Here is a 24,896-nt window from a genome sequence, read left to right as displayed (position 1 = left end):
AAGACGACTAAAGTCCTGCAAATGGAGAGTAAAGCAGAAGAACCGGCATGTTTATTGAGTTTTATCTCCTTAAAATTGGTCCAAAAAGAAAACTCAGCAAGCGGCAGCAGGTTTTATAAGCGGTAACAACAGCAGAATAATCTGCTACGTGGACGATGCTGTTCTCATCATAACATGCCGGTTATGTGCCGGTTCGACTTTTTGATGACAAAAGAAACTTGGATAGAATATTTATAGTGTTATTGACCAATATGTAATTTACAAATACATGGAACAAATGAATGCTGAATGAAAGACAGGGTAATATTAGTGCTTTTTTAACTTTTTTTTTTTTTTTTAAACTGGCTCTAAGCTTCCCCCTGCCTAAGTGTTAATTATTGACGCTAATGGTACAAACATGAGTGAAATCTCTGATGCCCGGCCGATGTGAAACAATTCACTGTTCTATTGCAAAATAAATAAATACATGTAATAAAAAGGCACATATTATCTTACTATGCCTTTTGGAGATTCTAAAAGCATAGCTGCTTGTATCCGGTTTGTTAATATTTTGGAATATTTGTGTGGCGATCAACCCTTTCAGATCTGCTTTCCACTTCTTTTCTGGGACCGAACTATTTCTGTCAGCAACAAAATTCCCGACACCATGGCAGCACACACAGAGGCGACTGGAAAATGTTAATATCACTGGGAAGAGAGTTAAAACTGACGGACAACGTCGGGAAAGCGTTTCTCAAAACAACTAACACGGTCAGAATAAACCCGGTTTTTAACGCCCTCTTCATGCAAAGACTGAAGCAGAATGGCCGTTACAGCTGGTGTCTATTCACACAATACAAAACAGACTTGACCGACAATGACTTCATCATTGTGCTTGGCAGACAGTGTGTGTGTTTGAGGAAGAGTAAGAGAGTAAGAGAGAGAGAGAGAATTTCATCTGTGTCACTGGAACATTTTTACAGGACTAACAAACAGTTGCTGTATCAGCACCGCAGAAACCACTCAGTGGCAGCGGTCGATTAGGTATCATCCGTGAGGGGCACCGAGACTAATACTTCGCAGCGAGCGCTGTTCTATGGAGCGGCAGTTGATAGTGACAATAGGCCAAGTAGTGAAAGCACCAAAGAATGTTAAGAGGATAAACAAAAGCAATTACTGTTGAGATTAATAAGCGTTGGCTGTTCTCGCTGAGCTGGGCAGCTGCACTGCATTTACCACACATTACTGCAGGAGCCAGTGCCGAGACAGAGGGGCTTTGAAAGCTTTGCCAGCAGCTCTTCAAAGGGAGAAGGGAAAACTGTTGGCTTTCTGCTGCCCGTGCAGCTTCCGCTCGGAGCTCGGGGTGCGAGCTTGACCGGTCGGTGGCAAGTGAGACAGAAACAATGGTGTTACAAAACTACAATGGCCCGCTTATGAGGCTGGGGTCAAATCGCCCATTGGCTATGCTCCGCCAGACCGCTGCCGCAGCTCCGCCTGTCAAGCTTCATTCAACGGACCGTCAAATCTTATTAATGACTTTACGGGGAATTCAACGTCGAACAACTGTGCTGACTCACAAGGCTGGATTTTCTAAGCTGGAGAAAAAAAAAACAAAAAAAAACGCAGCGGATGATCAAGGTAGTAACTGACTCGACACACTTCAAATAACCCTTTTTTTGAAGAACCCGCACGCCACGCGGGTTAGTCGATGACGTTAGACCACACAACCGGTGTTTATCCTTCGTGATTTCTGAGCACCGATTTCAGATACACGATCTCACGGCGACTGATCAAAGGTGTTTTCCGATTTAAACAAGCGTTGTCCCCCCGCTCTCCTGCCAGCTGAAAAACGAAACCCAACGATGATCCATCGGTGGCTGAGAAGGTGCAGTCGTGAAGTCATCTCACGACTTCGGCTCAGGAACTGCACCTTATTAAGTAAAGAAAAGACAGAACAGAAAAAGGACATAACAGAATTTCCGGGGCTGCGACTGTCAGTTTCAAACTGTAAAAATAAACGGTCTACAGTAAACTGATTATGGAGCTCTCAGAGCGGCTATGACATCACCACTGCGAGATGCCAGAGTTTGAATCCAGGGAAATGTTGGCTTTTTATTCTTACGGGAAGCTCTCAATATACAATATGCAGGTTATGACTCATACACCTGCATTTGCTGGACTTTACAGTCCATATTTCAATAAATACTATGAAACATTCAATTTGTTTTAACCTGGAGCCACCATTGTTTCCTCCAGCAGTTGTTCAGTTACTGTCAGGTTTACTAACGTTTGTAAAACTTTGAATATCCCATAATAGTAATAAACCGTTAAGGCAGGCAGTCAATCCCACCCAGGTCTTTTTAGTTCTTGACCTTTCGTAGGGGAAACACTTTTCTTTTTTACAACTGCCTCAAAGAAATGGCCTTCTGACGACCATCTTTACATCCGTAGAGTAAAATAAACACCCCGTGACGCGATGCCCCAATTTCAGCGACATGGGAACGCTTCCATCCAGCCGTCTCCTCCGTCGGACTTTTAATTCCCTCTGACACGAACCCACACCCCTTCCCACTTTTGCAAAAAACACTTAGCACCACAGCACAAGCTGAGCCATCACAACAGCGCGGTAAAGTAAAAACATAAGGTGTGTTTTACTCCCTCAGGCGCACGCTGATTACACACTCTGTACTAATGCAATGATTATCCACACTCTATCCAATTTCCTCCCGTGTGTGTCAGTATACATGCGTATGTGTGTATATGTATGTGTGTGTGTGTGTGTGTGTGTGTGTGTGTGTGTGTGTGTGTGTGTGTGTGTGTGTGTGTGTGTGTGTGTGTGTGTGTGTGTGTCGCCTGTAAACCGCAGACCGCACACGGCACAGAGATGACATCACCACCCAATGATTAGTCTTTTTAGCTCAAAGTGAAACACAACAGATGGCTGCAGAGCAGCTTTGTATATTCATTTATTTATTTCATTTTGAGATAAAGCTCACTGGAAGAGACACGCCAGATAAGGAATAATGGGTAGTAAAGTAAGTAAAGAGGAGTATGAAATGACCCTTACTTTATCTTTGCTCAGTGTTCTGTGCAGTGACGTAATAATTGGGTTCTCTATGATAAAAAACAGGTGTATTAAGTGCCCTTTAATATGATAAGAGGGGGTCATTCCTCTGGATTGGATGGAAGCCAAGCCTCTTCCAGACATGATGACAGACAAAATGGGCGAATGGGTTTCACATGAGTTCACAGACACACACACACACACACACACACATGCACACACACACACACGCATCCTCTCCTCCTCTTCCCAGGGCTTGTATGTGCTGCAGCGCGCTCACGCACGCCAAATTGCGTTATCATGTCTGAGAGACAAAGCGGCATCATATTTTCTGTCTCGCCTGGGAACCTGTGATGATAAAGAGTCAGGGTCACAGACCATTGGGGCCCAGGAATCTGACAGTTCTGCATTAACAAGGCTGTAAAGGCTTGTTTAACGTGCCCAACCATCCCGAGAGAAGACGATAACATAGTGGTTACATGAACCAAGGAGCAGCACGCCTGCCACTGAACTGCCTAAAATAAAGTATGTCAACACTCCTGCCAAGGAAAAGTACATATACATATACATATGTGCGTGTGTGTGTATATATATATATATATGTATATACATATATACATGTAAATGATCTCCACTTATTTAGCGCCTTCACACCTTGCAGTTTCAAAGCATTTTACACTGCATTACATTCACCCATACACACACACTCACACACCGATTCTTGGGTGAGCTGCCATGCAAGGCACCAACCAGGCCAGCATGAGCAACTTGGGGTTCGGCGCTTTGCCTGAGGACATTTCGGCACACGAACGAGGATGCCGGGGCTGAAGAGAGCGGTCCGCTCTACCACAGCCGCCACATACAGATATCTGATGTAATCCTGGATAAACTGCTGTTAATGCAGTTACATTACATTACATTACCATCCTGCTGCTGCCACTATTTTATACAATTTGTATATATACCACCAGGGCATATGTTTCTTTGAAGCAAATGGATCGAATCAACCAGAAAAGGGTGGAAAAAGTTTCGAATGTTCACCATATTTATGGAATATAAATGAGAAGATCTTGCGGACTGTTCTGCTTAAAACACGATGTTCAACGCCGGAGCGCCGCGGGACGTGGATTATGTCAAACAAAGAAAACACAGAGTTTTGTATTGTTTGTTCTGGTAGTTTCATGACTTTGTGCCTGTTGAGTCGGGAATCTGCGAGACTGTGATCTAATGAAACTCCAGGTAGTAAAGCAACGCGCCTTTTGTATGGAAACAAGACGATTATGGGCTTGACGAACACCATTTACGGGTGTTCTCTGCAAGCGGATATTATGTTTAGGCACGCGCAAAAGCATCCAGTACGAGAAAATAACCTGGCGGGCTTTATAAATGCAAAAAAAGAAAAAATAAATGCATTAACTGTCTGTTTCTTTCTTCTTCGATTTTGCATTTGCAGGATTTAGCGGCATTTCTCTCCACATGTGGGCGAGCAGATGATGACAGGAAATGCCCAGAGTGAGCGTAAACGGAGGTTTATCAGCTCCATCTTGTAGCACGTGCAATAAATGAAGCTGAACGGTCGGCCGGTCGAGAGGTGGATGGATGAAGGTCAGAGGCTGCGATCTGAAGAAGCCGCCCCTGTCAGAGTGAATGATCTCCGGGGCAGCTAGCGGAGGAGTCACGAGGTTTTGGGAGCAGTAAGGGCAGTTTCGGGGGTGGAGGGGCTCCAGAGTCCTGCCCCTGAGAGATGGATCACAGATGTCTGACCCGCAGCCGCTGCAGTTAATTGTCAAAGCGCAATCCTTACCTTCTCTTTGTTTTCAGCCTTTTTACTCTTTTACTTTGAATCCCTCCCTTTGCCTACCCCGGGGAGACTTGTTTTCCCTCCATGTTTTGCTCTCTGTGCCTCTGCACTATCATTACATGCCTGTCTTTCCTCCAGCACGCTGCCCCGGGATGGCAAATACCACTTAGCTGTCAAGGGCCGCCCAAATCACAACAGCAAACAAAGCAATGCTTCATTCTTTCATTCTTTTTTTTTTTATTTCTATTTTTTTTTTCTCACAAGGCGCTCTGAAAAACGAAACGCTAGCGCTGGCTTCTGGGCGAAAATATAAACAGACTGATTGCAGGAGGAGTTTCAGCGGCTCGTTCCTGTTCTCACAGGAAGGAGTTCAGATCAGACAGAGGGGAGGTTACGAGGGCAAGGAAGACGGGTTTTATTTGAGCACAGCCAGTCGGTGCTGATCGTACCTGAGATTGAATAAAGCAGACCGCATCCTCTGACCAACCGGTGCCTCGGAAACTATCCCTGGAAATTCCCTTTAAATTGAATTAAGCATGTTCATATCAGCGCGGAATAAAGGCTGCAGCTTTGGGCTGTATTTTCGATCCTGATTAATTTCAAAGCTGAGAATAAGCCTTGCGAGGGAACAGGTGATAGGATAAAGATTTAACTAGATCATGATTCGGCCTCCTAAATCTTCAGTTCATTTAAGTTAACCTGGCCTTTTAATGGAAGCCTGTTTTTCAACCGAGGCATCTGAGGAGATGAAAACAAATAAATCATTTGTTCAGGAAGAATTTTGATTTGGACACAAGTCAGATTCTCAATGAGTTCAGGCTCAACTTGATCAAATCATTACCGTTACTCATCTTTGACACAACTGACTTATGACTTCAGTTGGAATCAAAATTCTTGATATACATCTCAAGCACACAAATGTAAAAAAGAAAAACAAAAAAAGACAAATTCAATAAAAAGGTAAAAGCAAGTCAGGTTATTAAAATTTCCTCAGGGCATTAGCCTCAATAAAAGCCTTAAGAATACAAATATCTGCATCTTGGTGTGGCGAAATAAGGAAAAAGTATAAATATCGCACACTACTAGGGAAGACTGATGGGTTCATCTGTGAGGCTTCGGAAAAATAACTGCCAATAAAGCACTTCGATTTTTCTTACAAGCGCTCCAAACTATTCAAAAAAAGAGAGCAATGCAACAAGAAAAAGTCCAGTATCGTGTTTTCCCGATCTTCTCTGGAAAGAGATTCACCGCTGCAGAAACGATTAGACTCCGGCGATGAAGAAAAGTGAGTGCATTCATGCTGAACCTCCTGAGCTTTTACACTTAATTAAGAGTTTGCTGTAAATTTACAGCAAACGTCAGAAACACAGCGCTGCAATCTAGTATTTTGGGCAGCGGTGTCGCCACTAAACGTGAATGCCAATTGTTATCCATCTTGATTCAATTCAATATGTGTTTAAACGTGCGAATGTCACTGTTGTGAAAGATGAGTGAGAGCATCCCCGTGTGTTCAGCGGTTAAAGAGCACTTCCAATAGAAGTTAATCATTTTGATGAACAACAGACTCATGGTTGTGATTGGTTACACAATATTTCAACCTACTGCCGGTGACTAGACTGTTGTAACTAGAAAACCGGTCAATTATTCAGTAGACGGTCTCTTAACTGAAGTTAACTGAGTGAGGGTGCTCACAATTAGCTGTTTAACATGTAACCAATTCACCACTTGATATGTACTTGAAAATTTAGGCCCTGTGTGTGCCTGTGTGTGTGTGTGTGTGTGTGTGTGTGTGTCTGTGTGTGTGCGTGTGTGTCAGTGTAAGCCACTGCAAGTGTGTGATGATATAAAGATGTGTGAATCACTGTGTTACTGTTGGTGTCAAAATGTCACATGGGTTTGTTTTTTTTTTTTTCAATTTTCATATGTTACCCATTCTAAACACTGCATTAAATCATGCTACAAGAAAAACATTTAATGGTCCGTTAACAAACATCAGCTATCAGTCAGAAAAAAAAAAAATCATAATTAGTATCCCTGCTGCCAGGGAAGGATGCAGGGAAAGACGGAAAGTGTTGCGGCCTCTGGTCCTGCTGCTGGCAAGCAGTGGTGATAATGACCAGTCAGACCCCGCCAGGCCTCCAAAAAGAGTTTTTATGGCGCTGCTCGAAACCCAAGCAGAAATGATTCGGGCTCCGACCGCAAGGATTTCTCAATCATATCACTGTGAAGACGACGCAGGGAGGATAGAGAAAGTGAAAGGACACAACTGGGAGACAAGACTCATCAGAGGAATTCTTTGTGAAACGGCCGGATGTGAAACTGTAGAAGCCACAGTGACGGGATTGGTCGTCTGATCAAGTTTGGACTAGTTTCGGCGCTTTTTACTGTGAAGAAGAACAAACAAGAGGCTGATATTGGCTGAGGCTGGTTTAGTATAATAGCAGGCATTGATCGAAAATGGGTTAAGTTTACGATGTAACTGGAAAAGGTCAGACTGTCTGTAGAATATAATGATAACAGAAAAGGAGTCGGAACTACACGAGGCATTTGTGTTTAACTGACAAGGAGGTAGATGAGCGCCAATTTTTGGATTTCCACTCAACGCACTAGGTCTTCATGTCATCTTAGCTTTTGGTGTCTTTCTCAAGTCTTCGCGAAAATGCTTTCATGCAAAAGTCAGTAATAAGCAATGCTACTTACTGAGAGCCGTTTTGACTTGAAAATACGCATCAATAAATTGGAGATAGGCAAAGTTTGTTCACGTTGCAGTTACTGACTCCAGTGTTAGCCTGTGTCAACATATGGATCAATGGAATGGTGTAAGAATTCGTCAGAGAACCTGACAATACCAATGTAGACAAAAAGATGATTTACTCTTTGGGAGAAACAACAGGACAGATGGAAAATCCCCATTGTAGATGAATAGTTTAAAAAGAATCAGGTGTTTTATCACATACTATCATGTACCATGGTGCCTGAAAAAAAACAAAGATCAAACTACAAACTATCAAATGATAGAACTATCAAATTCAAATCATTAGTGGCTAAAAATAAGGATTAAGGTTGTCAAGAAAACAAACAGGGCAACATAAACTAGGACGCCATCTCTTTGTAGTTATTGTTGTCTTTCTCGAGTGTAAACCGGAGGCCGATGTGACAAAGCGCCATGAGGGTTTATCTCTGTCACGCAGCTCGCAGCTCTTTCCATGAGATCAGCCAAACCCGAACATATGACGCCGCCTTATCTCGCAATGCACAGACTGCCTATTGTGGCGGGTCAATCTTTCACTTTTTTTTTAACCACGCAGCTGTATTTATCCCCTGGACCGGTTCCAGTTAATCAATATTCAAACAGTTCAGTGACAGCGTCCCCCATTAGAAGCAGAAGACGGGACGGAGGGGAAGCGGGACGGACTGTGTTGAACAGCCAGCAGAGTTTAATGAGCCCGCAGTTGCTCGGGGAGGAGATAAAGTGCCGGAGGCGACACAGCTGCAAAACCCACCATCCGTCTGCCACACATTCCCCTGACACTGACCCCCACTCACCACAAAGGCCCGAAAAACCCACTGCAGATTCTTTCTCCTCATTTCACCCGACAGGAGGGGCCCCGCCCCACCCGCCCCCCTCCTCTCCACGAGTCATTCACTTTCCTCAATGTATGTTTCTTTCAAAGGGAGGCACACAAGCCTGCAGTCAGGACCGATCGCTGGGGGGGCTTTGTTACTGTGAGGTCCCCACCCCGCTGCTTTCCCAGTAATCTGAAGGCTGAAAAAACCCGGAGGAGGGTAACGTGCCCCCAGGACGGGCTCCTCTCTGGGAGTTGCCGGGAGGACCGGTAGAAGGAGGAGGCCGGGAGTGAAATGAGTGGACACAACAGTGGAGAACAGCGGGGGGGAGGCGGGGTGATTAGCTCCAGCGTTGTCTAATCTAATCATTTTGCATGACTGCTTCACCAAGGTGGGGGGCGGAGGTAGGTGAAGAGGGGTGGGTTTGCGAAAGTTTCATCATTCTCGGGGGAAGGAGGTGTTCAGAAGAGTCCAATCAGCTGTTGGAGAGCCGGAGCGGAACGCACAACCACGTGGTGAAAGGTCATCCGGCAGAATCGTATTTCACATGCGCTTTTGTTTCTTATTTGGCTTTCGGAAGGACTGTGAAACAACTTGACGTCCCGGATGGTTCCGTAAGACGTAACAAAAAGATGATCCTCTGCCAAGAAGGTCTGAGCCCGCAGGAAGTACATAAACCCACGGTTCACCCACACTGTCATAACCCAAGTCGGCACTTGGGTTTATTAGTACCTGCATTTTAAATTCTGCAATTTCAACATATAATACATTTTTTCCAGAATAATCCTTGGTTACATGCAGGTGGCCGAAGTAGCATGCTTAGAAAACACCTAGTTATTTCGCCAGGTTTTGGACCGACACCAGTCAGTCACCGCCAAGCGGTACCGAGGGTCCCCGGCCAATGAACCATGGCTGGCTGAAACATATTACCCAACAATCTGGGAAACGCTCCGGCATTCAATGAGGTAGAAAAGATGGTTACTAAACAGCTGTTCTAAAGGATGGAAAATCTCTGGCCCTCCAGATTTGGGGGAAGCATGCAAGAAAAACGGAGGAGCCCATCAATGACTGCTTCTCCAATGTTGAGTTACATTTTGTTGAGGTCATCCCAAAGCTATCCAGCTGGCCCAAAACACCATTACTTGTTAGTAGGGGTGAATTTCTAATGTCCTTTCGAGCCCCATTTCACTGAACGACATTGGCTTTTAACGTTACTTTAGACTAAAATCTGCTGGCCGCCATCAGACGTACGTCTCTCTGGAAACGAAAGACATCTCGGTGCGGCGAACAATCACTAGACTCGTCCGTAATGGAAATCGTGAGAGAACAAAGCGTTGCTCCTCCTTTGCTCCTCTGTGCATGCAGACAATGAGACAAACTTTTCCAAACCTTGTAAAACAGCCCATCTCTGGACCGGCTTTGTAAAAAAAAAAAAAGAAAGAAAGAAAAAAAAAGAAAAGAACAGACATACAAGGCAACAAACTGTAACACGGCTGCTTTTAATTCTCTCAAAAATTCTCCTTTCAGAATGGAAAAGCTTATAACATAATGTGACCCACTTTAGATTTGTCTCTAATTTTGTCTTTCTTGCGTTACGTCAATTTTATAGACAAATAAACCATGTTAAGTGTAACAAGACGCTTATTAAAAACACCTTTCTGATGAGATGGTTCCATGAGAGCCATTCCTGGATGTCGCTGTTGAAAGTTATATTGGCCGCACTCGCCGAGACACAAAAGAATACTATTAGCTGAAATAAGCACCGACCCTCGGAAAAAAAGGACCGATTGTGAAAAACAGATGTTCCTGGCGCGGTGAACATCCCGCATACAAGTGCAACGGTTACAGTCAAATGTACGCTGGGAATAAATCCGACTTGCGATCGGGATCCCTGACAGTGGAGGACGCGCACAGCAGGCCCCCGCTGTGACAAACTGTATCCCAGATGTTTGTTGCAGCCTGGCCAAGTCATCTGGGATAACCTCTGACACAGGAGCGACCCTTCAATTAGCGGATTTCACACCAGGGTCACGGCGATAAGACTGTACTGGATCTAGTTTCAGACGCGTGCTGATAGTCCCCCGGTCGGATTCCCCATCTGCAGCCCACTCGAGGAGTGTTGATAGGGGGTGTGGGAGGGGCAACAAGACAGCACTGTTTCATATGACATTTACCAGGATAGTGTTTGTTAAGTGTTGTAATTCGTTCATTCTTTTTTGTTCATCTTTGAAAAAAAACAAAACACATCCGCAATTTAAAAGTGGGTGGAACAGTGGTTGGCACTTCCACAACTTACACTAAGAAGGTTCCTGGTTCAATTCCGACAGGGGGCCCATTACTGTGTATCATTTGTATTTTCTCACCGTTTCTGTTTTGGGTTCATAGGAGACACTAGATTGACCAAATGTGTGAATGAGTGAGTTAATGGTTGTATGCCTCTATATGTGGCCCTGTGATTCTTGCCTAATGACGGCCGAGATAAGCTCTTGCCCTGCGGGATACAGATAACGAATGAATGAATGACCTTAAATGTACTCTCTCGAAGTCATTACGACCAAATTGACAAAAATGTGTATGATGAAGCCAGTGTCCCTGGCTGTCTCCTGATATGGCTTGTTATGCTAACTTTGCCTCGCAGGTCAGCGTGTTGAAAACGAAGACGCGAGCACGCGAATGGCTGCCTCCCGTCTAAACTGGACAAGCAAACCAAGGGGGAGGTTGTGACCGTCTGTAATTCTGACGTCGGTTTGAGATGAAACGGCACGTGTTGAAAAGCTGCGTCAGACGAAGCCATTTCCTGTCTCTGTCTTGTTGCTAAAGGTAATCGTGCAAAACATTCAAGTAGTACAACAGGGTTGATTATCCACATTTCAATTAGAAGTATAAAAATTACCAACAGCAAAGTTCAAGATTTACACCGTGCAAAAATGCTAAAGCTGAATGGAAGTCCCTTTCTAGAAATACACATTATACACATTCCGAATCCGTCCATGTGCCCTTTTAAGGACAATATGACAACACCTGTTTTTTTAAGGATCAGTGTGATGATGCAATACCTTTTATTTAAATCATTTCAGTCCGTTTGTTTTGATTAAATCTCGGCAGCGCTCGTCCAGACGGCTACGAAATCCACTCGTAGGGTTGCGGCTCACATCGTTTCCGCCGCCGCTCACTTTTTATAATCAGCGCGCTTCTTTTTAACTGCCTTCAGATTGGGTTGCAGATCCAGGCAGAGGAAGAACAAACAATCAGCGGTTAATTATTGCTGACATGAGTAATTTGCACCAGCAGATTTTTACGTTTGACTTGAACTGCAGCCCAGTCCGTACAGAATTTAAAAAGTCCATACTTTGGAGTATCCCTGCTCGGATATTGATAAATTGGTTGACACCGGAGCCACTGAAACATGTTTTCGTATTGGGTGAACAAGAGAGAATAAGGTCTATGTGACATTCAAATTCGGTTTTGTGATTGTTTAACTTTATATTTTAACTTAAAAAGACCACTGCAATAACTGTTTTAAATCAACTGGTTGGCAAGAAACATTACGACCGTCATCTAATAACCTATATTGGCCTATTATTATCTTCTGTAATGCAATTAAAAAAACAAAAATGACTTTCTCATGATATTCTAAAATTTTGAGATAGGATTTTTGAGTTTTCTTAAGATGTAAGCCATAATCAGCAAGATTAGAATAATAAAAGGCTTTCAATATTTCAGTTGATTTGTAATGAATCCAGAATGAATGACATTTTTGTTTTTGTAATTGCGCTACAGAAGATAAAGAACTTTATCACAATATTCTAATTTTCTGAGACAGTCCTGTATACCAGTGAGAGTCATATCGCCAAAACACACGATTAGACAAGGTCTTGACATGTTATTGATCAACTTGATTGATCCCCCTTCAACGACTGAACAGCCAATGAACAGTTTGGCTTCCAGTTCATTATTGCACCACGTTTGGGCTCAAAGTTCAAATGATCTGATGACAAAATCTCAAAAACAAATCTTCTGAATCTTCTCTCACATCAACAATAGCAGCCAGCATAAATATGAATCCCCTCGTGTTTATTTAGGATGAAAATAATGGAGAGGATCGGTGAAAATAATTCATTTGGGAAGAAAAATACTGACCAATCCCATAAATTACAACCAGGATGCTGGATCAATGACAAAAGCACTGCCATTAGGGCTCAGGGAAGCATGGAGGCAAATGCTGCGGTCGGCATAAATGGGTTAGTAGTTTGTTTTATTTTGCTTTTTTGTTTTGACATAAAGTGCATTAAAAGGCATTGGAACCAGACAAAAAAAAAAGGAAGAAAGAAAGGGAGGCTGCTAATATTTTTCCATGCTTTGTAAGTTTACCGTTCTGTTTGGACTAACCAATGTATATAAAAAAAAAAAAGAAAAACCCTTCCAAAAGGCATCTGCACTGCCAGCCTGCCAAGAGAGAGGAGCACATGTATTTCTGCATTGCTTGTGGCCAAAATGAAGGAGGGGAACCTTCTGCAGGGTCGTAATGAATGAAACTGAGGGTTTTTTCTTTTTTTTTGTTTTAAATGGAACGAACACTGAGCCCTAAGGAACCACATGCACTGGCACATGGGCTCAAACCACGAGCAACAGGCTCCAACTGACCACCATCTTTAGCGCTAGTCATTCATTGATGACCTCAGCTTCGTCACACATCTGAAGCTAAGTTGCGTGCAGGTTTTTTTTTTTTTTTTTTTTAAAGGAAAAATTACAAAGAAATGGCTCCCGGTTAATTATAGAATAAATACGCAGAACGGAGGCCACATAGTGGCCGCACCACGGCAACTTCACAGCTGGCCGTAAAGTGATAACAATACAGCGAAAATGCAGCAGCGTTGCACAACAACAGCTCCAGTGAAACTCCCTGCGGAGATGACGGTTTCCATGGAGCTTCTTTCAGGGATCCTGGGGTGGTTACAACATTGCAATAAGAAGTATCACGTGGGGTTGAAAAAAAAAAAAATGCAGGGCTTTACCAAATGGAAAGTACATGTTCGGGAGTTTGGTTACACAACGGTGCAAAGACATCGGCTATAAAATGCTCTCTTCCCTCAGGAGCTCTTTGCATTTTGTCGTCACACAAAAACGTATAAAAGGTAGAGCCCACTTTTCAGGTTTACTGTGGAAACACGACACCAAAACAAAAAAAAAAAAAGAACTGTATCGAGCCCGCTGAAAGAATTTTCTCCCCAGGTTTTCAATAACAGGGAAACCTTAGACTTTCTCATACATCAACCAATCTGAGTCCGGGGTTTCGTGGGAAAATGGGTATGGGGGCGAACGGAATTGCATCCTAGTTGTTTTTGAGGCCGCGATGTAAATAATGATGATCTGAGAGACTGTGTCTCCGTATCACCGGCGCGGGGAAGATAAAGGCCCTGCTTCTTTAAAGGAGTGACATGTGTTTTCAAAATCTGGCAACAAGTTATTGATACTTTAAAAGATGAAATTCTGGATTTATGACCAAGGGGTGGATTAACATTCAGGGCTGAGATTCCTTTTTTTTTTCCTTGTCCTTACAAAATAATTTCTTTCCTGTTCTCTTCCTTTGACTTGTCTTTATGTTGCCATATGGCTGTGAGTCACCCCCTTCCCCCCCCCGACTTTTCCTTATTTCATGAATGAGTCCGTTTGTATCTTTGGCCGGCCTCTCTTTGTCCTGTCGCTCGTAATCGCGGATATTCCGAAAAGCAATAAAAATCCATTTTTTAAGAGAAAGGGCCAATAGTTGCTGACAAAGAGCAAATGAAACGTGGTCCTGATCATGTCGATTATTGAAAGAGAGCAAAAATTTGATCCAACAATTCAAACTAAAGTGAAAAACCAAGCATGTGATCTTTGCATTCACCGTCCAATGAGAATAATATAGAAGGCAGAACATTACAAACAAGAGGAATCATCATTTTCACCAGAAGCATCTTTCATGAAGGAGCCTGGTGACTTATGACAGTTTACATATGCAGAGCTGCGCTCGCGGAGTTCCAGCAGCAATACATATATACAATACAATACATCGTGGATACTAAACAGATTAGGTACCCGTCAGCGTCTTATCTGATGGCGACTAAACTCTCTTCAGGATTTATGAGCTCGGGTTTAAACGCCAGGTTTGCAAGACCGCATGGCAGACATCTGATGTGACTGCATGTCAGCTGATACATGAGAAGTTTAGAGCCTAAACTCTGTGTTTTGACAGCAGCGTCACTCCATCTGCCCTGGTAAAGGCATCCCTTGCATTGTTTTTGTTCAGGTGTGGAAAAAAAGGAGAGGTGGAGTAAATGCAGCAGCCATCATATATATTAAATACGGTGATTTAAATGAATAAACGAGGATTATGAAATAAACAAATGTCCATGCCGTTCTTCCCTGGCCCTCTGCTGACACTGGATTATGTCACGCCTGTCAATCAAACAGCTGCAGCCAGGGGAAGTAAACTCCAAAGCAGAAATTCAGCTTTCTTTGTAGTGTTTTGTTGTCGTTATTAAAATGTCACCCGGGTTTTAAAGTGTGTGTAGGTGCTTAAGATTGGCTGAGAAAGTGCTGCATTGGCCGGCAGAGCCTCGGTTTGCTCCACTTTCCTGCCACGAGTTTCCCCTTCGGAGCCTTCTGGAGAAAATGCCACAAGTAAGCTGGCTGCAAAATGTGGAAAGGGAGGTTGGGGGGGGGAGAAAAAAATCTCGAGTGGAAGTTTCGGGGGGTTCTTTTCACAGGATCTATAGAGGATCTTTTGTTTTCTTAAAAGGGATCTGGTTTCTATTGTTGCTGCGTAAACAGAAGAGTTTTAAACTGAAAAGCGGACTTACCTGTCAATCAAACAGCTGGCGGCGCGGCTCCTGTGAAATCCCGGGCAGATGTTGAGGGATATTCTGGACTTCGTGCACCGAGAGTGACCGGGCGGGATCCCTTGGGCTTCGGCTGTCCTCCTCGCCTCAGTGTCTCCTCATCCTCCACGTTTTCAGCGGACCGCAGAAGAATGAATGGCTCCTCCGCTCCGAGCCTGCAGCCAGACACACAGCCGCTGCCGGATGGGAGTGACAGCAGCGGAAGCCCCGCCCACAAACCCGCTGCTGCTGCTGCTGCTGCTGCTGCTGCTCCAACACACACACACACAGACACACACACAGACACACACACAGACACACACACACACCACACACACACAAACACACTCACATACACACACACACACAAACACACACATACACACACCACACATGCACACACACTCACATACACACACACACATACTCACAAACACACACACACACACACACACACACTCATACACACACACACACATACACACACAAACACACACACACACTCACATACACACACACACCACACACAAACACTCACATACACATGCACTCACACACCACACACTCTAACACCACAAACACACACACACTCACACCACACAGACACACTCACATGCACACACAAACACACACACACTCACATACACAGACACACCACACACGCACACACACCACACTCACATACTCACATACACACACACGCATGCGAACATAGACACACACACACACACACACACACACACACACACACACACACACACAATCAGCGTGATCACGCTGCCGAGTCCAAAACCTTTTTGGATGAAATTCTTCGACTTTCCATTCCTCCTTATCTTGGACTTTTTTGTCAATCCTTACCAAGCATGTGTGTGCTGAACGAAATTTGGTTTGCATAATAGGCATCATCTGCATAGGATCCCAATCCCAAGGTGACTCGTATGTACAAGAGAAAAATATACCACAGCAGTGAAATATGCATTTTCAGCTAAATAAATACATGGGCAAAAAGAGCAGCTGAACACTGGGTATGTACAATTTGGAAGGAGAGCGGTATTACAGTTCTATGGCGGTGCAGTTTAGTATGTGCAAAGGGAAAAAGACAAATGTCACAGTGGTGAAATATGCACTAACAGGTGAATCAATATATCAATATCTGAATGTACAGCTACACATAAAAGAGTAGCAGTAAACGCAGCAGCAATGATGGTGAATGTTTACAGCAAACGAATGCTTTCTTCTGCAGGATTGCAGATTGCCAGAGGCAGCGAGTGTGTCCGTGGTTAAGCGTTTAACAGTTTAACATACTGACAGCCTGGGGGACGGAGCTGTTGTGTGACCTGGTGGTCCTTATCAGCCTCGGAGGAGGAGCGGAGCAGGCGGAGGAGTAAGTGGGAGGTTCTTAACGCCTTCATCTCCTCCTCCTAAATGAAGGAGGGGATTTCTCTATCTCCGAACATGTTTCGTTTTCCTGCTTACAACTGAGGAGAACTTTGGAGCGAATTGAACGGCCGGGGCCTGTTTTAGGGTTTCTCTTTGCCTTTTGGGAAAACCTTTGAGAAAACTTTGGAGCTCACAGTCAGAATCAGAAAAAACTTAGCACCAGCATCAAATTGTGAACATCAATAAATATATGTGCCAATATATAGATATTATATATATATCAGACTTTTTAATTCACCTTCCTTCAGCCACAGGGAATCTTCAAATCTTTGTACTTAAGACCTCAAAACACTTTATAGCCTTAACTTTGACACTTTATAGTTTTATTTGTATTTCTTATCCTCCTCCTTTTTTTTTTTTTTACTGTTTTTTACAATTTCCTACTATTATTTATTATTGTTGTGTTTTTACTTGAAACTCTGGCACAACAATTTCCTTCGGGATAAATAAAAATTCTTATTATTCTTATTTTTATATTTATTATATTATATATTACCTATATTATATTATATTATATTATATTATTATTTTACCTATATCATATATATATATATATATATATATATGATATAAACATAGGTACAATGAATAACTGTAGATTATTGTGCAAATTGTACCATTGGTAGAGAAGACGGTGGAGTAAGCTGTTGTCTGCATTCATATAATAAATATATCATGAGCATTATTCCACTTGGCAGGGGTGGCAGCTGGTACGGCAATGAGGGGTTTACAGGGTTGCTGGGAATTAAGGAGTTGGAGAGCTCTGGGGACGAAGGTTGCCCTTCTCCTCTGGGTTTTGTAGGCGGGGCAGTGGAGTCTGCGACCCGAGGGGAGACACTCAAAGAGGTGGGACTGAGCTTGGAGGTTCTTGTGAGGTTTTGCTCCAATCTAATGGAGATCTGTGTTTGCTTTCACTCCTCAGATCCCCTCCACCCGTCTGGACTCAGCAATCGCGTGTCTCACAAGGGTGTGTTCAATGCACTTCCAGTGAGGGAACAGGAAAGCCCAACGCCACTTGGGCATATTTGTAAACACAATATGGCCGCCATCACTGGCCTGGACCCTCGCCCTGGAAGCTACATAGCATCAAAATGTATAACTTAAAAAAAAACATGAACAGAATTGAAAACTTTCTTTGAGAACAGATTTGTTTTAGTTGACTCTTGATATGTTTAAGTTGTGTTTGCATCCCCAAGAAGTGTCAAATAAACAGATGGAGTCCCTAACCCATTTTGGATTTGTCCAGAGATCAGCCTTAAGGTTAGATTCAATCGATCGATAGATGAATAGCGGGATTACAATCATCCCTGTTTGGGGGTCAAAACTTGTACATGTGCAACTCGCTGCAGAGCCAGGGGCAGCACTTCCAGAACCACAGTCCTAAGATCATAATTTCAGGACTCTTCTACGCTTTCTTTGGTCCCCAATTTACAAAAACAAAAGCTCCCTCAGATGAAGTGTTTCAAGGTTGATGTCTACACTTTGTTACTTCAGTCCGAAGCACAGGTTTTACTTAAAACTCTAAGTCTAGTTAACAAAAGAGTTGTGTGAGCTAAACAGTTGCACAAGGAAAAATCTTTCCAAGAGATTGAAATTGGGTCTCGGGCCTTGAGCTTGGACTCCTGATCGTCAGCGTTAAGAGGAAAGATCGACATTTCGGTAAAGAACAGTACCTTCTTTAAAGAGGTGCTATCCAGATGTTCAACGCAAGGTCGCCATATTGAATCAAAAGACATCTGAGCTTTTCTTTCTGCCGCTGACTAACACAAGGAGCTAAACTTAAACTTCAAGTCCTTCTCTTTTTCTCTCCATAAAAACCAATTCCAAAAATATTACTTCTTTAATAACGTTAAAGTCACTTTCTTAACATGAAAAAAACAGTCCTTTTAAGTTTTACAATCAAGCCCTGAGGTTTATTTTTTATTCCTTATTTTATAACGTATCTTTGGGCTGCACCGACCAGAACTGAGCAGCCCTGCGGTCGGAACGCGGCCTGGTTCGCTGAATAAGCAGAGCAAATTGTAATTTGCGAACGTGCATTAAAACAAATCTTGATTTCCTTTTTTTTTTGCAAAAAAAGAAAAAAAAAAAGCGAACGTTTCATCATCCGTGCGGGTCGGGGGAGGATTTCTGTTGTCTTTGCATGTCTCCGATTACCCAGCAAAGAAAGCGATTCGCTCAGTATCGCCTTACATTTGGGAGGCTTACATGTCGTATTCTCTCCAAATCTGAGTCTTAACCTTCGTTGAGGGCCGAACAGCTGAGCCAAAGAGCCCTAACTAATAGCAGTCGGTGCAGATAGCTCACATTCTGAGGGTCCAAGATGTCAGAGAGCCAAACTTAGCATTATTTCCAGACGTGTCTATACATGTGCCATCTCATATTCCTGCTTTCAAGTCCACCATTGATGCTAAGGCCAACAGAAATCTATGTTAGATTGTAAGGAAGCAAAAAAAAAAAAGGAAACTTTTGTATATTCTTTTGGTTTGCACAAAACAGACAGAGTGTGAATAGACTATTTTCAGCCTGTTATGACTAGGAAGGGAACAACTGGTGCCAGGACCTCTGTGCCCTCTTATTTGTGCTCCTTAGCTGGTCAAATTAGACTTGAATGGAGTGAAAACACATGGCGTGTCTCATGACTCGCTCTGGGAGTTTCTGGTTAAACAAGTCTACAGTTATTGTCAATAATAACAGCCCCGATGTTATCCATCCAGGTCATTGTTGCTACAGCTGACCTTCAGCTCCAAAACACTGTACAACAAATGTTATCATCAGTTTGCAATTCCAAATTGAAAATGATTTGAGATGGTTTAGAAGCACGAGGTGGACTAGAGAATTACAAAGTTAGAATAGAACTTTACCAAATTATAATTACCTAAATACATAGAATTTACCGAATTTTAACACTGCATTGATAACATGCATGACCTTAAAACGCTTTATAGCCTTAACTTTGACACTTTATAGTTTTATTTGCATTTCTTATTCTCCCTCCTTCCTGCTATTATTTATTACTGTTATGTTTTATTTGAAACTCTGGCACAACAATTTCCTTCGGGATAAATAAAGTTGTTCTTATTCTTATAAGTATTGATAAGCCGCAACGTTGTTTTCCAGTGCAAAACGTGTAAAAAGACAACAATTTGCTGAAAGACCTTCACTTTGCATTTACTGAGGAATAATATATCACAATAAATAAATAAGTACAGATTTAAACACAATTTATACATGTATACATATGTGTGTCTGACATGGTTGATGGGCTACGCAAAATGACCACATTGACTGCAATGGCAGCAGACCGAATGGAATTCGCCAATATTTTACCAGTTAAAATGAAAATCCAAGCGAATATGAAGTTAGTTGAAGGTGTTTTTGAATGAGCGTTAAAGTACTTTTGACTTTGAACAATGAACCCGACACCTGGGTGTCACCACCCTGCCCCTATTCATTTTCAGGATTTTACCAGAGGCTGTTTAACGGACTCATTCCACTGCGGGTCTACATGTTTAGTAAATACACGGATACATTCTTTTGGATTTTAGCATACTTTTTCAAGCTTCTGTCCAGGTTTTCAGCCGAGGATCTGGTCCTAATATAAGAGTGGTCCATCTGCCTTTGCAGAATCGAGCTCTTTTGCTCTTTTTTTGGAAAAAAATGTAACCTATTTCCTCCTGAACACAACTTCATTATCCCCTTATTTCCTCTCCGGTCCGGGTGGAACCATTATTTCATAGGTGGAAAATTTTCAACAAAAAAAGCAGGATGTCTTCAGTATTGCAGAGCATATTTGAATGAAATAAAGAAACGGTGTGATTAAAACAACAGGACATGACAGGAAAGAGTAGCAATGATCTTATTGCTAATATTTGCAAGTTTGGCATAAAATTACTATTTAAAAACAAGTTCGATGAAGGCAGATGTGCCTAAAAGTGAAAGAACACTAGTTATACATATAAAGTATAACTGTAAGTGTGTCTTCACACAGGATAAATGCGCTTATTTTACAGTGAAATAGAAACGCCCAGCTATGAATCTGTTTTTATTTCGAGTTGATTTATGGCTCTTTCACAAACGAAGGAGCAAGAAATGCAGAATAAGCAATAACAAACAGATGCTAGATCATTCACGCGCCAATGGAACGCGGTTTCGAACCTGGAGAAATGACGCGGCAGCTTTTGCTGGTGTTGATCAGTTTGACCGCAGCATCACCAGGCGTTCAACAAACTTCCTGCGCAAAATGACAGTTACACAGACAAACCACCGATATCCTGGGCAGGCATTTGAAACACAAACAAAAAGTACCTCCTGCAGCCACAGCTGCACAAATTCCTGTATCTGTCAAATGTCCAGTCTATTAATGACTCTACATCGCTTGTTATTATTTGATGTTGAATGGGGCTACTTCCTGTGTTGCGGGTGTTTGTAGGGACTGGGCTTTGATGAGCTGTTGGATTTCTCCCCTTCAAGGCTCAAGGTTCAACACATTCCTGGCTGCACTGGTCAGTATGATTTTAATCTGTTTTCACAGTCAGGCAGCACAGACACACACAATCTTGTTTGGAATTCCAGACCCTTCTTCTATCTTTTGTATGAGGAAAAACTGGAAGGGGTTGGGGGCGGGTCGTCTCACGTACCACGTATACTCACTATCACATTATCTGAGCGTCCTGGTGATATCTTCACGATGTCAAATCTCTCTGGGGCGTCACGCCGGAGGCCCTCGGACGGCGCGTGCGGCATCGTGGCAGCTGAGAAAACAGAGGCTCTGGGGCGACGTCAGAGCCGATGTTGGGGTGTTGATTCAGCAGAGGCGAATCAGAGAGAAGGCCGTGGAGTCAAAGTGCCAGACTGATTGTAAATCTACATTCTGAAACCACGTTGAATGGGAAGATGAGGACAAGAGCCGCGACACCGCCGTTCAAAACGGCAAGCGGGCAGAAATAACTTGTCGAGTGGGGATGAGGTTGTTTACCGCAGCCTGGGTAACAGAAGTGTAAGAGTGGGTCGAAACAGTCGCCCGGGCCCCGCTTTGAACGGAACGGCAGGAACTGGCAGCATCTCATTAAAAGCCATTATCCATGTTTTGATTGTAGAGTAAACTAACAAAAACGTGGGTAATACATTTATAGTCACGCCGATGTTTCTCAGAAACAGAAAAATAATCATGCGGTTTTCTGGTAGTTACCAAAATCACAGCTTAAATTACCACTCACGTGGAATTTTCACTTTTTTTATAGATATAAACACATATATATGCCTCGGCGGGATTTGGTTGTAAAAGAGCCCCCTGAAAATCACGGGGAGATACAGAAACGTGCAAAACAGGTCTTTAAAATTCAAGTGCGCGACCGGCTCCCCGTGGCCTCAGGCAGGACATATGGACGGACTGGTAGCTGATGAATTATTCAGAGAAATAACCATCATAATGAGTTATGAACCCAAGCTTATTCTTCACCACAGATGTTCCAGGCCTGTCAGCGGACGATTACTTAACTGAAAAACACAGACTATAAGATACACTTCATTGATCCCCACAGGGGAAATTCCTTTGTCACAGGAGCATAACAGTTTTGTCAAAAAAAAAAAAAAAAAAAAAAAGAGTAAAATAAATAAATAAATATATAACTATAAATAGGGAGACAGATGACAGAAGATGGCAAGACATCCACGAATAAATAGACAGCAACAAAAATGACAACAGGGATAATAATGGACAACATAAAGGACATATAGGGTGAATAGACACAATAAAAAAATAAATAAATAAAATAGGCAGGATGCATGCAGCCTGGGACCAACAAGGATGAGAAAGAGTTAGGGCATGACATGTGAATGGGTGAGGAAGTGAATGGGATGGAGCAGTGCGGTTGTGGTAGCACAGACGCACCTCAGGCCGGTCAGAGTTCTGCCACCAATCGAAGACGGTCCATGTTCAGTCCCACCACCGAGCGGCTTTCCTCACTAGCGTGTTGAGCTTGTTGACCTCAGCAGTCATGGCACCACCCCACCAGTACACTATACTGAAGAATAGTGCAAGTGTATTTGCAGTCCCTATGTCCTCTATTGTAAGTCGCTTTGGATAAAAGTGTCTGCCAAATGCAATGTAATGTAATGTAATGTAAAAGAGTGCACTGGCTACTATAAACTGGTAGATCTTGAGGGGCCCACTACAGACATCAGATTACCTCAGTCTACTCATGAAGAACATCCTGCTCTGACCCTTCCAGTAGAGCGCGTCAGTGTTGAGTCGCCAGTCCAATTTATTGATAATGTGGGCCCCAAGGTACTTGTAGGAGTCCCCTATCTCCATCTCTTCACCCCAGATGGTGATCGGTACCTGTCTCCTCCGATTCTTCCAGAAGTCCACAACCACCTCTTTGGTTTTGGAGATGTTGAGTAGGAGGCGGTTCTGGTTGCTCCACTCAGCAAAACTCGCAATCAGACCTCCTCTTTGTCATCATTGATGCATCAAACAATGGAAGAGTCATCGGAGGACTTCTGGAGGTGGAGTTATACCGGAAGTCAGAGGTGAAGATGGTGAAGAAGAATGGAGACACGACAGTACCTTTGGGCACTCCTGTGCTGCACGCCACAGCCTCGGAAATACAGCCAAACACTCTGAATGTGGCATCAAATCTAAAAACTGAAATGAACAATCCAAGAAAATAGTTGGAACTCACGGAAACATAACTTACGTTAATTCCTGTAATTTCTTATTTAAAAAGTAGAGCGATTACATGCCGAATATCGACATCCCATTTCAATCTATTTCAGCACAAACTTTATGAAAGTGATCACCACCCAAGTCAGAGCTGGACCGTTTACTTCTCAAGTGCACGTTGACTGTGCCTCTGCTTATTTTGGGTGACCTATTTTTTGTCAGATGGACCAAAATTCTGGTAATTACCGAGGGAAAAAAGGGAGAACAAGTCAAACTTGGGGGGAGAGGAAAAGAAAAAGTTCCTCGGGAGACCTCGATTCCAAATTGTACAGCTCCTACTCGCAGGGACAGGACAAGACTGCTACTTTAAGTCTCCCCTCTGCTACTGCATGCAAACCTGACATTGAATGCATCATCCAAGGATTGATGTTCGTCCAAGAATTTACAAACATCTGAGCATTAAAAGCACCTTGAGAAGACTCAGTTTGCCGTCTCTTATTAAGAACATTTTTGGAATGACCAGACAGATTTCAAGTTAACCGGGTCTGTAATTTTCTTAAAGCACACACAGAACCCACTTAAGTGTTGATGCAAAGGAGTGAGAGGGTGATGTTGTTAGACTATTTTCCCAATTGGTTGTTGACATAAACAACTTAACTGAAGCATATAGCCATTTAGTGTGTTCACTTTTGAAAGCACATCTTGTGCATGAGTATACGTGTACCAGTACATTGGAATGAATGACTACTATTGCAATACACTGAAATTACAACTACTATGAACAGAGGTTTTAAAAAGCTCTCACTTCCAGCTATTTTTCCATGTGTCCAGCTTTATGTCATGCTCTGTTAACACGCATCATTTTCACATGACGTGTCAACGTTCTTGATCTCCTCCTTCAAAACCCTTCCGTGAAAACAGATGCAGACAATTAGATGACAGTCACAGTCTCCTCTCTTTGGGCTTTGAAAAGGGCTCACAATGACTCATCATATCTGATCCGTGTCTGATTCGGCCCTGAAGCTCTTCTGTTTTTTCCCCCCTGCAACCTGCATTGTTGTTTGCTTGCCTCTGCTGCCAATCAAGTCAAATGGCAGGTCACAGGTCAGCGGTCACATTAGGAAGGAGCTGCCCACTCTCTGCAGGGAGCGCTTCCTCTGGTAGCCTGCATGCTGCTGCAAGCGGGAGGTCAAACACCAGGGGCCACAGGTCAAAGTGGGTGTATGCATTAATGAAATTACTTTCTTGCTCGGATTCCAAATATGCAAACTACGCCTCAGTATTGTGAGGGCTTGGGCTCGTTTTCTGTGGGGGGAGGGACGGAGGCGGGGAGGATCACATAGTGCCTTAAAAAACCCCGGGTGTAAATCACAGCCGTGAGAAAAGAAGGTCTATGCGCCTGTGAATGACTGGCATGTCGATGCGATCGCTCGGGCCACAACACACAGGATGCCTTACGTGCACAAGAAATTCCTCACTTTTTTAACTTATACAAAGAAATACAACGCCAACCCATTT

General features: G+C 43.1%; 1 protein-coding gene across 1 annotated transcript in view; it reads right to left on the bottom strand.

Moving 5' to 3' along the window:
• Positions 1–15,404, bottom strand: part of lhfpl2a (LHFPL tetraspan subfamily member 2a) — a 42,933-nt gene extending 27,529 nt beyond the window's left edge. The window contains exon 1 of the mRNA XM_086152396.1: positions 15,254–15,404. The gene's annotated coding sequence lies outside the window, so the exon portion shown is untranslated. The remainder of the gene's footprint in view (positions 1–15,253) is intronic.
• Between the last annotated feature and the right edge of the window lie 9,492 nt (positions 15,405–24,896).

Source organism: Fistularia commersonii, chromosome 9, assembly GCF_037954325.1.
Source record: "Fistularia commersonii isolate RoL2024-O1a breed Wild chromosome 9, RoL_Fcom_v1.0, whole genome shotgun sequence".
Classification (NCBI taxonomy): Eukaryota; Metazoa; Chordata; class Actinopteri; order Syngnathiformes; family Fistulariidae; genus Fistularia; species Fistularia commersonii.
The sequence above is the reverse complement of the archived record's forward strand: the minus strand, read 5'-3'. Positions and strand labels throughout refer to the sequence as shown.